Here is a 14680-nt window from a genome sequence, read left to right on the forward strand (position 1 = left end):
TGGAGGCACGTCTACAGACATATGGATGACTTGAAGGAAGAGGCAAGATAACTTGCAGTTCAAGTTGAGCCACAAGCTGTAGGTTAATAGGGCATTGCGAGTGTTTCCAGTGTATTAGCATGAAATCTGTCATCAAAGTGCACCCAAGCCCAAACAGGTTAAATTAAGTAACAATTGTAAGCATAGAACATAATACCAGGCTTCTGAGGGATATGGATGAATTCAAAGAGGGTAAATAGGAACATTGGTGACTTTAGCAATGGGATATTTAAAATATCTAGAATGTTTATTGTAAGAAACAATGGCTGAAATATGTGTTAAAATTCAGGATTGGATTTATCACAATTTTCATTTAGTAAATTTGATTTATGAATTGCTATTTTTATTTAATAATTTATGTGGATTAGAATATGCAGAAGCATAGGTTATATATTTTTAGGTGTCATTTTGAATTTGCATAAAGGACAAATAAATCAGAAGCCACATTGTATTTATCACTGTATTTATTATTTCACATAATTTAGAATTTAAGGATATGTAGGAGTATTGTGATGATGTGTTATATTGAATTTATCTATTGGGACAGATATATTTGGACCACATACAATTAATATAATTAAATCATGGTATTAGAAAAAACTGATAAAACTTGGAAGAAACATAGGGCATTATCTTTGAAAAAATGCCTTGTATAATATTGAAATAGTGAAAGTCCCTAGTCATGTCACTAGCTGTCCCTCAAAAGGGCTCACAATCTAATTTCCCTACCTCAGTCATATGTCTTTAATACAGTCTAAGATCAATTTTGCGGGAAGCCAATTCACCTAATTGCATGTTTTTGGAATGTGGGAGGAAATTGGAGTACCCAGAGGAAACCCACACAGACACGAGAAGAACCTGCAAACTCCATACAGATAGTGTCCTGGCCAAGATTCGAACCTGGGACCTAGTGCTGCAAAGGCTGCTAACCTCTGAGCCACCGTACTGTCTGTTATTGTTATACATTTTCAGTCACAAAGTGTCTATATGCACTCTTCAGTGGGCAAGGATAAAAAACCCTCCTGTGATTCATTAAGTATGGTATAAATGTTTTACTACACACAATGGTGGATAAATATAAACCCTTGAATTTTCTTCCGGATCATGTCCTAGCTGCACTTTAATGAGCACCTGTGTGCGAATAGTTTATGGAATCACTCATTAACGTACTGGTGTATTTATTGAGATTATGAAATGTAACTGTCTGTCTTTTTTTCTTCCATGTGGTTGATACTGTATTAGAATCAAAATGGAATCTCCATGAAAAGCTCTTTTGTGGAAGTTTGTTGGAGAAATGCGAAAAGAACAAAAAAACAGTTAATTACTGTATATGGAGAGACAATACAATCATATTTCAATATTGCATAAACAAACTGAGTGGCTGTACAATGTTTTTCAATAATTATTGTATGGTATTATTTAAAGACCTGCTAAGGACCAGACTTTTTTTTGTTTTTTTTTTTATTATGTCTTGATTTTATGTCTGTTTAGCTTTGCCTAAATACAAAGTGGATCATTCAAAATAAACTGTTGCATTAACAGTTAGACTATGTACACATGTCAGATTATATTTGACTGATACAACCCCTTAGGGCTCGTCTCGAGGGAGAATCTGAAATGTGTACAGCGGCCATCCAACACCGTTTATGGATCCGTCCTGGCAGATCCATGAACGACAGAAGATGAACAACCGCAATGGAAATGAAGGGAGGAGAGCGCTGTGGGTGCCGCTCGTTCGTTCTCTCCCCTCTTCTCTCCATCGAACAGAACAGTGCTCGTTTATTCATGTTTAGGCTGTCAATGGAAACAACAAAAGTCTAGCATGTGTACGCAGCCTTTATCTGGGTAACCTTAAATATGGAAGCCAAAAGAGTTCCTTAAAGGTATCCTTGAAAACAAAGACAACTAGTTTCCACAGTGATTTTTAGATCATATGGCAGAAATGTCACAAGAGAGGGAAAAAATAATACTGTGTATTATAAAACAACATTAAAACTAGCATAAGGTAATATTATTTTTTCAACTCTAGCCCTGTGTAGTAGCATGAACTGCGATTCCCTCCAAATCTCGTTAACCATGCTCTGTCTCACCGTTTGATAACCTTGTATAACACAATCCACTATATCAGAGTCTGGAAAATCCTTTTGCCACATTTTTACATTCGAGGATGACAGAGGTTTAGTAAAAATAGGTCTAAGGCACGCATATATATTAGATATATTAGGTGGAGATAACTTCAAAAGTTTATCAAAACTATTGGGTCGAAATGTCTCTGCAAAATTAAGAGCTAAAGATTTGAGGAATGACATAGTTTGGTTATAGTACAATGGATGAAGGGCCCAATTTGGAATATCATATGTCTCCTGTAAACTAGCCAAAGAAAGTCTAGTTGAGCCCTCCAATTGGTAGAGCTCTCCAAAACGTTCCAGACCCTTTTGTTTCCATACCTCAAACGCTGCCTGCTCTTGTGCCTGAGGGAACATTGGATTACCACATATTGGTAAATACCTTGATATGCGAACTGGCAGCTTGAACCGTTGTCTAAGTACCTTCCATGTAACCACTGTGTCTCTGATGAGAATATTATGGTGCAAAGAGGCGGGAATGGAAGAGAACCTACAGTGTAACAGTGCACAGAGATTCCAGGGATAGGACATTGCACTCTCCAAATGTAGATTAGAATAACAGGATGTATGTCCTAGCCAGTCAATAACATGCCTAGCCAGCGTAGCCAGATTATAGAGTCTGATATTCGGGAAACCCACTCCCCCCTCCTCCTTGGGCAAATATAACTTCACCAGAGAAATTCTCGGGCATTTACTAGACCACAAAAAGTTTACAAAAGCTCTATTAAGAGTGTTAATATCAGCATGGGTCAGTAAAAGAGGCAAAGTTTGCATCGAATAGAGTAATTTTGAAAATGACATCATCTTTACTAGATGACATCGGCCCAGAAACAATAGGGGTAAATGTTCCCACATCCTCAATTCTTTCTGTATTTTTGTAATTAGCGGTGGATAATTTAGGGCATAAAGAGATGAAGGTAAGCGACCTATACGTATTCCCAAATAAGTCCAATGTTCAATGTTCCCTCAGGCACAAGAGCAGGTGATGGATTGTGTCGCCACTTTAAAAGGCACACGTGTCTGCCAACTATTCGCCACGACGACACGTTTTTTGTTAAAGATAAAATCTCACTTTTATCAAAATTTCTTTTAAGTCCCGCGAAACTGTCAAAAGTCTGGAATAATGTTTGAATATTATTACTGTCAAGGTGGGGGTTAGATGTTAAGAGTAGAATATCATCTGCAAAAAAGGCAGTACGTAGCTCACTAGTATGAACTGGGATTCCATGCAACAAAGGGGTGGAATCCAAGTATCTAACTAGTGGTTCTAATGCAAGATTAAACAATAGAGGAGATAATGGACATCCCTGTCTAGTCCCTCTGTGAAGAGCAATGGGGTTTGACAAGAATCCCGGGGTATGTATACGTGCAATTGGAGCAGCATACATAGCCTCGAGCAAATTGAGGAATGGACCCTGAATGCCTACCCGTTGCAGTACCGTGAACAGCCATGGTATGTTTACTGTATCAAAGGCTTTATGGGCGTCTATAGCAACAATAGCCAAGTCCAGATCTGGCTGGCGCTTAGCGATTTCCAGTGCTACCAGTACTTTCCTAATATTAGGCACTGCTGCCCTACCCTGAACAAAACCCACCTGGGAAGGAGAGATAATGGACGGCAATAATCTGGCCAACCTGTCTGCAAGAATTTTAGATAGGATCTTAGCATCAATATTTACCAAAGATATGGGGCAATATGAATCCAGGTCACAAGGGTTCTTATCTTTTTTCAAAAGGAGTCTTATATAAGATTCCTGGCCGGAACGGAAGTACGTACCTTGCTCCCAAAGCTTAGAGTAGAGTGCATAGAGATCCTTCACCACCTCCTCCCTGAGCATTTTAAAGAATTCCTAGGTAAACCCATCAGGGCTTGGAGCCTTCCCATTTTTTAGGGAAGCAATGGTGGCCAATATTTGTTCCGTAGTAATAGGGGCATTAAGATCTTCAATATCACTTGGTTGCAAGGCAGGCAAGGCAACTCCGGATAAGAATGCCTGTCCAGCCTGTAAATCTGCTGGTGGGGAGGAGTAAAGCTTTTGATAGAACTGAGCTAAATGGTGGTTCACCTCCTTAGAGGAAGCAACCACGGTGCCTGCCCTTGTATATAATTTGGGGATATATGTCGGCTTGTAGCCTGAGCGGACCAAACTGGCCAACATTTTACCCGATTTATTGCCATATTTATGATATTCTAGCGACTTGTATTTGAACTTCAACTGTTCATACTGGGAGAGCCAGGAATCAAATTTACCCTTGGAAGTGTACCACTGTTGTTTAGTATTTTGGGTAGGGTTGTCTGACAGAGCCTGTTGTGCTAGCCTAAGTTCTTGTTGCGCCTGCAAAAAATGGGACAGCATAGCCTTTTTCCTTTTCATCATAGAGGAAATGACCCTCCCTCTCAAATAAGCCTTACCTGCCTCCCAGAACAACAGAGGGTCATCTCTATGGGCAGCATTATGTTGCACATATTCAAGCCATGCCGACCTCAACTCACCCTGGAATTCTGGATCTTTGGCCAAGTAAGAGGGGAACCGCCAAGGGACATAATCCCCTTTGGGGTACTGGTCTCGTATTGTAAGAGAGATGGGAGAGTGATCCGAAATCACCATGGTATGAATCTCAGGAGATTCAATTCTATACATAATAGAATCAGTACAAAACAGGTAATCCAAGCGTGCTTGAGATACATGAGCCTGAGAAACAAAGGTATATTGTTTTTCCAAGGGGTGAAACTGTCTCCAAACGTCATTTAAAGACATAGCGGAAATAAAATCTGACAGTTGGGAGCGAGATGTAACCCGCTCAGCACCGACAGTATGGCCAGAGCATCTATCTTCCGAGACCACCATGACTGAATTAAAGTCTCCTCCTACAATTTTGGAAGGCGTGGGATCTTGGGCCAGCCAGCAAGCTAGCTCTTGAAAAAAGGTGGTGGGCGGAGAATTTGGGGCATATATATTGTATATTGAGAGATCCTGGTCACGTAACTGTAAGAGGACTTTGATAATAGGACCTGCAGAGTCACTTTGCACTGTCTTTACCTTACCCTGAAAAGATCTATGGAGCAAAATCAGCGCACCAGCTTTCCGGTCAGGAAGCTGTTTTGTATGTTTCCTACATAAACCTAAACTGTAGGTTATGATCCTGTGGTATTATACACACGATATCTTTGATCCTTTGCAGATTGGTGTACTTGTTAATACTGACTAAAAGAGCCCAGACAATCAAAAATCTAATTACTGTGTAATTGTGACTGAATGTCATAGGTGCATCCTATTCAAGTAACATTAGCATTGCACCAGATTGCTGGGTAAAAAAAACAAAACAACCAAGTCACCTTAATGATCAACAAAACATACTTTTCTTTTATAATTGTTTCATCTGCATGTTGTCAGTAAAAATAATTTTTTGAGCTATACCCAGCAGAATCTTTAGTTCTACCCAACTGATAGAACCAAATAAAGACGTCACTTGCTCCTAATAGATTCAGCAAACCAGGGTGAGGGGATTATTGTAGGTAGAATGCGCTACAGGAATATCCATGACATATAAAAAAACCTTTAAAATGATTAGTTTTTGGTGCAGCTAATTTTAATAAAGTAATAGATAAAATATCACGTTCCAGTAATTTTGCTGTTCTAAAATGGCATGTACTGACATAACTACAGCCTCAGATTAAAAAAACATGGCAAACTTTCTTCCATCCCATGAATTCTGAATAAAAATAACCGATAACAACATGCATTTGTTTTGTATAACCAGATTGTATTGTTGCTTTCTGTTCTGAAAAAACTTCTAAGTAACTATTAACACCAATCTTGTCAAAAGAGACCAAAGTTCTCTAAAAGGGTAGGGCTCTGAACTTTGCCTTAAAAAAGCTATACATCTTCAGTTACTTCTCAGCAGGGAAGATATACCATCCCATCCAGAAGCAGCTATGAGGGGGTAACTAACATTTGCTCTATATTACACCTTTTTCAATTTATATGATTTAGGTAGTTCTCAGCTAAATTAATCCATAAAGATTAAATGCTCCTGATACTGATTGTATCTATGATGTAAATCAGATTTACATTTACTTTCTATAGCAAACTAAATGCGAATCGAACATTATGTAGGCTTATTTTTCTGTTAATTATGAAAAATTATTTATTTAAAAAGCAAAAATAATACATATTGGGGTTTAAGGATCAGTTTTGTCATTACCTTAAATTGTCAAATTACTTTAAATTGTGTATTCTGCAACAGTTTGTATTTTGTACACATGATATTAAATATAAACACCCCTCTTTAATGTACTTTTCTTTGTAACTTAGAAGTGACTTTCCAAGCTTTTTACTTCATAGCCCTACCAGTTGCCATTCCACCACAGAGTACAAATGCCTCAATTACTATTAGGAGCACTCTCAATGAAAATAGGTAGGGTATTTAATGAAGCTCAGCTAGAAAGGCAGGTAAAGTTGGACAGCAAAATGGAAATGTTCAGTTAAGGGCACAAAAAAAAGTCTTTTGTTTGCAAAAATAAATAAATAAATAAATAAAATAGTTATACATCTAGACCAAAATGTTTCCTTTTAAAATGGTAAAATATTGTAGGGGTTCATTTTTTGTGCACCAAAGTCAAATATATTAAAGGCTTTAGCCTTATCATTCTTATGGAAATGTATATTAAAAAAGGAAAAAAGGATACCAAATATTTATAATTCAAATTATAAAACAGAAAATAACAGGAAAATAATACTGAAAACATATAGCAGTAATACACATGTGGTTCCTGAAGCAGGAAAGTAAATATTCTTTATGTGCCATCACCAGTCCCCAAACATATAAAAAAAATCTAGAGTCTAAAGATTTTTATGTTTTTCATAATGGAATCAAATAACATTTTCCTTTCCAAACAAGGCTGTAGGGGGTGTGTCAGCTTTATACATCAAAAATCAACCACGTGCAACATTTCTGTTCTATATTTTTAAATCTATAAAATTACCTATAAAATCAGTCATATATGGATATTTAAAATACTTTGATTGATAGCTTAACACTAATATGTAATACCTTATCCTACATTAGTGTTGGAATTTACGGATTCTGTAGAAATGAATTATTGTAACAAATATTATAGCATAAGGAACTTTTTTGTGTCCTCCCTGCTAAACAAAATTAAAGACCACTCTGTGTATGACACTTGGTCAACAGATGTTTTAGGCCAGAGCAGATAGTTCATTATACGGTGCAGTTATGTATTATTATATGGTCTAAATCAGCATGCTTTACAACATGTAGAGTTACTTATTACTAGTAAGCTATTCAGAACGATATAACTATTGAGTGTTCGTCCTGGAATTAGAGCTTCCGGGTTTCATAATCATTTATAGATAATTTTGTCAGCAATATGTTTGTGCAAGCAAGATATTACTAAATTATACTGTGTTGATCTTGCATATACCCACCGTTTTGCCCATAATTTGACTCATTTATGAACCTAATACATGGCTGAAACCATGTTATTGTACTGCAATACAGATGCTTTCTGTATTTCTGGAATGTTTCAGAACCCTTGAAGAAAGCACTGATCCATATCTTTGATTTAAATGCCATGACAGGCATATCATATAGGTGTGTTGAAAATGTGCCTCTCTATCTAGAAAAACAAAAAAGGTTATTACAGTCTTACAACTGCCATATATATCTAGGTTTCTGTCTGAAACAAAATCTTTGCTATGATTGTGAGTGCTATAACACTCACAACATAACATAGTAAGTCAGGTTGAAAAAATACATACATTCAACCACTAGGGAAGTAAACATATCCCAGATAAAAAACCCTATAGACATAGTTGGTCCAAAGGAAGGCAAAAACATTTGTACAATTTGCTCCAACAAAATAAAAAAATGAGGCAATCAGATGTTCCCTGGATCAACAGTCTGTAATCTTTCCTTACAAGCTTTATTACTTAGGTATAGTCTGTGCTTCTGGAAAAGCATCTTGCTTTTTCTTAAAGCAATCTATAGTATTTGCTGAAACTACTTCCAGAGGGAGCCGATTCCATATTTTCACAGACCTTACAGCGAAGAATCCCTTCCTTATCCAGAGCTTAAACTTCTTTTCCTCCAGTCACAGAGTGCCCTCTTGTCCTTTGTAATGATCTTAAAGTGAATAATTGGGAAGAGAGTTCTCTATATGGACCGATTATATATTTATACAAAGTGATCATATTCCCCCCTAAACGTCTCTTCTCAAGGGATTTAGTTCAGCTAATCTCGCCTTATAGCCGAATTCCTCTATTCCTTTTAGTTGAGTTGAGTTTAGTTGCCCTTCTCTGCACTATCTCCATTCCACAATGTACACAGAAATGGTAGTTTTAATCCCAAACTCTGTCTCATTTATAAAGATGTTAAACAGTAAAGCCTGAGGTACACCACTAATAACCTTAGACCATTCAGAGTATGACTCAATAATTACAACTCTCTGGATGCGATCTTTAAGCCAGTTCTCTATCCATTTACAGATTGACTTTTCTAAACCTATTGACCCTAACTTGCATATTAACCGTCTGTGGGGAACAGTGTCAAATGCTTTTGCAAAGTCCAAGTACACTATAACAACTGCTATTCCACTGTCTACCTGTTTAGTTAAATCCTCATAACAAGAGTAAATTTGTTTGACAACTTTGATCTTTCTTGAATATATGTAGACTATCATTTATTATACTATTTTATAGCAGAAACTCCACTGTGCGGTTTATCAAACTCTCTAGGACCTTTCTAACTATGAATGTTAAACTCACCAGTGTGTAGTTACTTGGTAATGACTTTGCTCCCTTTTTGAAGATAGGAACCACATTGGCCTTATGCCAATCCATTGGTACCATGCAAGTGATTAAAAAGCCTCTAACAATTTTATAAAATAAATTATTCTTTCGCCTGGTTATCCTATTACACACTGCCACATCCCTTAATAAATCCAATAACAAATACACAGAAAAAAAGAATTAGGACTTTCCAGACAGCAACAAAATGGTATCATAAATGTTCAATATTTAAGCAATTTATTTTTAAAAAAAGGCACATTAATTAAAACAGTCATATTTGTCCTTAAAATCAGCATAAAACTTTTTCACTATTGAGGTATATATTTCCAGACAAATAGGGACTCTTTCGCTTCCTTTAGGACAGTGGTCGAAAACCGGTGGTCTGCGGTGAAAAGTTTGGGGGTCCGTGGCACTGGCTGGTGCACCCCCAAGCGGGGTCAGGAGAAGGACCCTACTGGGGGGGATTCACTGGCCTGAGCCGCGGAACACGTCCCTGTACAAGTCCCAGGCTTAGGAAAGTGGCCCGGCTGTGTCTCTCGACATAACTGAAAAGGTTGGCGACCACTGCTTTAGGAGATCTAGAGGACCCATTTATTAAATAATCATTAAACATAAATTTGTAAATTCTTCTATATTTGTAAGTCATGCTTACATTTCATGCTTAAATTTTACCAAATACATAATTCTTCCATGTATCGCAGGATACACCTAAGGCACTTCTTTTTGGTGCTTTTTACTTATTGAATCTAAGTTTCAATAAAGGGATGAATAGGTCTACCTAAAACCAAAAAAGGTATCATCCTCTACTATCAGCTTGAGCAGGTTAGCCTATTCAACTTACCTCAGTTTTATGTAATCCCCTATTGCGTTCAGATTTAGCAAAAGTTTCATGTGATTTCTGTTGCAAAAATCTATGAGAAAACCTGACCTAGAAAATTACAGCTTCGGGAACCAATGTGTACTTGTTGTTTATAAGTACTGGGGGGGTGGAATGATGCACAAAAGATCTGTCTTGTTAAAAAAAATAGAAGCCCTAGTCCATTTACATAAGTGTTATATCTATTGTTACGTCTGTTTTAGGATTCCATTAATTTGCTGTGTTGGTGCTCTGATTATGATGGTAATAACACCAGGAAAGACCAGGGTAAGTCTTTTATACACCAATAAAAAAGTTCAGCCTCCTATCAGTATTTAATAAAATTAAAAGGAAATCCTTATGGGTTTTATTGTTCTTATTTTACATTAATGTTACACAGATATTATGTTCAGGTTAGTTCATTAGTACAAAGCCATCATCAAAACAAAACCATGCATGATAGCCTAGTTTAAAAATATAATGAAAATCCCTAAAAGAGGACTACACAAAATTTAGCGACAAAGGATCAGCAGTAAATATCCAAGTGACACAATATTCTTCCATTCTAGGCTCTGACAGAAGAGGAAGAGAGGCAGAGGACCATGAAACGTGACATGTAAGAGGGATATTTACACTGCGTAACACCTGATAAAGTCTTTGTATATTATTTAAATCATAATAAAATCACTATGGCATTCATATAAGGGACTTTGGTCAGCTACAAATATGCAGTATGATAGGCTCAATAGAAGGGGAATTTAACTACAGTACAGAGAACAAAGGAAGGCTGGAATAATATTCAAAGTGCCATTATATATATACCTTTCTAGAACTTATTACAGCAATGCAAAAAATATACTGACTGGTCCCTATTGGCTACCCAACTTGATTGCCTCAGTTGCTAATTTTCAAGGTTTAAAAAGACTTCAAAAGTCAGGGTAATAATTTTAGAAGCCAGTATTTGATAAAAGATTTAGAAAACTAATGTTTTATTTGCACTAACACATAAAGAACAATGAACAATTGACCAAAAAAAAAAAATCACATTTCAAATGTATCAAATGATATTAAAGATAATAGGAAAACATTGCAAATGATTGGAATAACAGGAACAAAAGATGCATATCTTAAATTCACGTTCCAAATGTTTCCATCTTTACCAGATATCAAGGTAATAAGGAAATAGTACAAACGATTGAAGTTATACGAGCAAAAGAAAATATAAAGCCTAATGAGATTTGAAGCTGATGCTATACAGACTGCAACTTCTTATTAGAAACCAAAAACAAACGAAAACAGTTATTCATCAGCATTTCAGCTATAACTAAGTTGTATATTACTAAAAACATCTTTAAGTCACAATACCTATGTGATATCAGTTTTGCATTATCTGACCATTTACTCTAGAAAGAACTTAGCTAAATACTAAATTTTCAACATATTCCATATATTGTATAATTAGTGTTATTTGTGTTATCTGAAAGTATGCTATTGTGAGAGTAGGCTGGCACAAGAATACCACTGACCCCAAGTTACTTGCAAGCAGAGCAAGTCCAAATAAAGCTGTTGGCTAATTTTCTCATCAGCTCCCTTCCCAACATCAGAGGCTTTTACTCTGATATAAAATTAAAGAAAGTTTTCCTTGAAAGGTCACAAAAATTGTCTAGTCAATACATTACTTAAATATGTAAAATAAATGATTCCACTTAATCTGCCACATTAATTATTTGCAAACCTTGTTGTTTACTGCAAAACACAGCCTTACTTTACATTCCAGAGCTGAAGACTGGTCAGTGCTGCTTTACAGGGGAAAACCAGTCTTGATAAAATCCCCTTGCAGGTTTTACAAGGCAGCTTTGGCATTTTCATGTCACTGCTGCCTCCTTACTGCTGATCACTGAAAATCATTGTAAGGCTTAGTCTACATGGACTGTTTCCCCAGCGTTTAACCTGAGCGCTTCCTTGAGGAACGTTTTTAAGCGTTATAGATAACGCTTCTTGCATAAACACTTAAGAATGTCAACAAAAGCTCCCAATAAATTCAATGGAGGCTTTTGCATGCGTTTTTAAAGGATGTTAGAATCTTGAAGCCACCTTTAATAAGGGGACTCCCAGATATCCGCCACCCCACCCTGGGGAATGAGTACAGAGGTAGATCAAACCCCTTACTCATTCCATTGAAAAGGTTAGAAGTATATGTAAACAATAAGACAAGACTTTAATGTTTAAAGTATTTTATTAGATGTGTATGTTTTGTAATTAACTGTGTTAAACTTTTTTTTTACAGGTTATCCCACAATGAAAGAATGATTTCCATGGCTGCATTCATGATTCGAGCACAGCCGTGGGACTCCTGACAATGTGAGATCTCTGGAGACTAGAGGGCAAATGAGGACAAATCTCCCTATTTACCTCTAGTGCTGAATGGCTGAGAAAAGCTTGACCCGTCATCAGGGTTTCCCTTTTCTCAGCCAATCAACGGAAGTGCGTTCACTTCATCCGCGGCCCTAGAAGAGTTGAAACACGTGCTCTGTAGCCCACCTGGGCACATGCTACAACTCCTCTATGGCTGCGGGTGCAGTGAACTCACGTGAACTCTCAATGTAGAGGTTGTGGGAGTTCAGAACCCGGAGCCCTAGAGGAGTTGTAGCACGTGTGCTGTACCCACAGAATATGTGCTACAACTCCTCTGGGTACAGTGAACTCATATGACCTCTCCTTTGAGAGATCGTTTTAGTTCACTGCTCCCACAGCCCCAGAGGTTATAGCACGTGCTCTGTACCCACATGGGTGCAGAAAACATGCCACAGCTTCGCTGGGGCTGCGGGAGCAATCAAGAAAACGGGGCTGTCAGGAGAGCAGAGCTCTCTGTGTGTTTTGGACACATGCCACAGCTCTGCTAGGACTGTGGAAGCAATCAAGAGAGCAGAGTTTTGCTGATTGCTCTGCTAGGCACACTCTGCTGACAGCTCCCCTTTCTCGATTGCTCCGGCAGCCCTAGCGGTTCTGCACCCCAGGTCTGCTTTCTTGACTGTGGGAGCAATCAGTGGAGCGCTTCTCTCCTGACAGCTCTGCTTTTTTGAATGCTCCCACAACCCTAGCGGAACTGTGGCATGTGATAAAGGCAAGCTTTAAAACGCTTGTAAAAGTGCATAACAATGCAAATTAACACGGTAGGCTTTTAAAACCGTCTGTGTAGACCCAGGCTTTAAACAGTATTTATGTTTAGAACATTTTTGTTATTACCCAGCTAGTTCTAAAGAAAACTCTCTATCTGCAGTGAGCTGGGCTTGTTGGCTATTGAACCTCCAGTGAAAGAAGATACTGCTGTGGCCATTGATTCAGTCATATTCAACCAAGGTAAGGAATGGGCCTTGCTTAAAAGTACACAGGGTTTACTCATACTAAAATATTATAATGTAAAATTAATTTTCATGAAAAACAATGGACCGCTTTTAGACGTATAAATCCGGACAGAAATCAACTGCCCAGGAGGTTAAATACCAAGTACAGCAGAGCATTTTTTCTAGCTGTCACTTCTATAAAGTGTGCCAAAATTGTTTTGTAGTAAATTTGACACCAGTCAAAGTCAGGGTAGTTAAAATCACCCATCAATTACCACTGTCCCAACTTGTGAAGCTTTTTTCAGTGTAAGGATTTGATTATAACCTCATTTTAGCACTGGGGGGCCTAAAACAACCACTAATAACTAAATGTGCATTATGCATCCACATTTGCAACCTATGTCTCAGCATCATTACACTCTCCAACAAGGACTTCTTTTACATTCACTCTAATAATAATATGTATAGGTAATAATAATAATAGGTAATCTCTTACATAAAGACAGACACCACCATCTTTTTGTTTTACTCTGTCTCTAAAGAAAGAGACTACAGCTAGGAATTTTAACAGCTCATCAATGTTAAAACACAAAGCTAGCATTCAGTAATACCAACTTAGTCATAGTGCTCTTCATGCATTCATGCTTCCAACTCACCTATTTCACCTGATAGACTTCTAGTATTGGTGATCACGCTAAACCATTGCTTTATTTATCAGCAGTTTTTGCCCAATCTTTTTTTTTGTACAAAAAGTACTGTGCATGTCGTTGTTTGTAACATGGTTGGTTTGTATAATTACTTATTTCTACCCATAACACCCACCTACCTACCCTAATCCATCACTCACATGTGACTGACTCTTATCTCACTTATCTGCCCCTTATTTAACTGTCCCTACCCCTTTCATTTAGGTGCAGGCCATTTTTAGCATAGAGGGTATATATTTTAATGAAAAGTCAGTTCCTTCCCTTCAACTTGCAGCTTAGTTACAATTATTTTTAAGGATCCTCCATGTTCCAAGTATCCTGTCATTGGTTCAAACATGGATCAGGACAGCTGGGTCATGCTTAGTCCCTTGCAATATTTTGTCTACTTGGCCCACCAGCCCTCTACACACAGTCCTAAAGATCAAAGAAATCCAATTCATTCAAAGAAGGGAAGGCGCCTGAAAATAAAAAACAAACAAGTGCAGCAAGATCAAAAGACCTTATGATATGGCCCTTCCATTAAGCTTATGTATAAATTGAGATGTTGGGTTGATTTTGATGCCACATGGTCTTGGATTTGCCATACTGAAAAAATGTGGTAGTTTTGGTTATTTTTGATTTTCATATCTGGCAGATATGGTCCTAAACATGACACCAGTCTCATCAGTTCTGAGGAAGTATATATTACGGTTTTTGCCAAACTGACAGATGTGGCACTAAAAAATATATATTGGTCCCTGGCCTACTAACAATAAAAGGTATTCCGCCCACCACATGCCAATCCCTGGCACCAGGA

This window comes from Pyxicephalus adspersus, chromosome 10 (genome assembly GCF_032062135.1).
Source record: "Pyxicephalus adspersus chromosome 10, UCB_Pads_2.0, whole genome shotgun sequence".
NCBI lineage: Eukaryota > Metazoa > Chordata > Amphibia > Anura > Pyxicephalidae > Pyxicephalus > Pyxicephalus adspersus.